Here is a 2,139-nt window from a genome sequence, read left to right as displayed (position 1 = left end):
TTGCGGATGAGGGTCAAGACTGAACTCGGATCTTCAGGATATCCGAGCGAAGGATCGTCAGGATTATGAACGCCTGAAGACTCACTTGGACCTCTTTGAAAGGGTTTTGCTGAGGGATCCGCATTACTCGCGTGACGTCCCTCGCTCACCGAGTCCTGTTCGTGGTGGGAGGAGTCGGTCGGCTGACAGTTTTTCGCCTTCGCCGTCCCCCTCACCCGAACGACGCTCGACTCACAGTCGGCATCACCATCGGTCTCCTTAGACGGATTGTGATCAGTGACCTCGTACGGGTCTACATACCGTTTCAGACGACCCAAACGTTAAATACGGGGTGCGTCTTCATATACGGGGGAATAATGAGCCTATAATTTAGGTCTCCGACCTCTTATACCACATAAAGGGCCAAATGAAACGCGGCAACAACTTCGTAGTACCTCCTGGAAGTACAGAAATTGCGGTTTTAGGTAGCATAGCAGTACCTAATAGCAATTTCTATCCCACTCTAAGGCGTTCATTGTTTTTGCGACCATTTGGGTCGGCATATTCTTTTCGCTTGTCCTGTACGCTTGCCATTGCGTCACGGACTTTTCGTGTGATGGCTGATCGCTCATCCACAAAGCGTTGAGCCTCACTCACGCTTTCAGCATCAAACTTGCCTATGACACCGCCGATAGGTCGCTCATAAGGCGTATTTTTATTGATCACTGCTAAATTGGCAGGGTCACTAGGGCAAGTTTCTGTCGTTGAGACGATACCCTCATGGATCATCGTCATATTGACGAATAATGTCCTTTTTTCGCACCGAGCATAGTGAGAGGCCCTTCCCCACTAAGACTCGGGCTGAGCACAAACGAGACTGGCGTCCGAGGATGGCGCCGTCAGTTAATATAAAACGGTGTCTCACCCGTACTAGTAAGGACACTGGTTTTTATAGCGAACTTCACAAAGGACAATAGCTTGGGTCACTCTTTGGGAGTTGCTATAGTGCGTAAGACATCCATCCACCACGACCCGATTGGCACGTTCGATTTGGCCATCGGTCTGGGGATGATCTGTGGTCGACATGTTGAGCTTGCTACCTACCAGCTCGAGCACATGTCGCCAAAACCCAGACGTAAAACGAGGATCACGGTCCGATACTATGGACTCGGGCATCGCGTGTAGTCGGTAAACATGATCCAGGAACAAGAGAGCTGCCTCCTTGCCTGTGATCGATGTCTTACATGGTGCTAAATGCACCATTTTACCCAGTCTGTCTACAAAGACGACAAGCCCTGTCCGACCCTTATGATCGGGCGGCATGCCAAACATGAAGTCCAGGCTTACTGACTTCCAACAGTTGGTTGGAATCGGTAGCGGCTTCAGTGGCGCACTGCTGGACGGTGCAGGCTTAATGCGCTGACACTGTTCGCAAGAGCGAATATAGTTGGCCACCCATCTATATAGGTGTGGCCACCAAAATTCCTCTGACACTCGTAAGAATGTCTTTTCACGGCCCAGATGCCCACTAGATGGTGCATCATGGAGCTCGTGAAGGATCATCAACTTGAGATCTGTGTCATGAGGCACATAGATTCTCAAGGGATCACAAGGTGACAGCTGATGCCATAACAGGCCATCGCTGTAGCTAAAGCGATTGAGCTTAGCTTTCAGGTGCGACGGAAGGGAAACCTTTCGTCCACCGAAGTGATCCAACAGCAGGCGACAGTGGTCGTCCTGACTGTAGCTCTCTTTTATCTCAGAGGCCAATGAGCTCGTCACGTGGTATGCCTTCATGGCTGCCAACGTCGACGGCTGAAATTGTGCTTTCGCACTAGACACACTTTCCTGGTGTCTAACCTCGAAGTCTGGTCTGCGCGATAAAGCGTCAGCCAAGACATTCGACTTACCCGGCTTATATTCAACTTTGAAATTAAATTCAGAGAAGAATGTGAGCCATCTTGCCATTCTAGGCGAGAGGTGCGGTGAGTTTATTGCGGTCCGCAGTGATGCGTGATCCGTATAAACCACAAATGGTTCGGTGCCCAATAGGTGCACACGAAACTTGACAAGAGCATACTTTATTGAAAGTAGCTCTTTGTCATGCACAGGGTAATTCAGTTCCGCGGCTTTTAATAGCCGGGACTGATAAGAGATGAC

The sequence above is a fragment of the Bremia lactucae genome, linkage group LG13 (genome assembly GCF_004359215.1).
Source record: "Bremia lactucae strain SF5 linkage group LG13, whole genome shotgun sequence".
Lineage (NCBI taxonomy): Eukaryota > Oomycota > Peronosporomycetes > Peronosporales > Peronosporaceae > Bremia > Bremia lactucae.
This window is presented reverse-complemented; position numbering follows the sequence as displayed.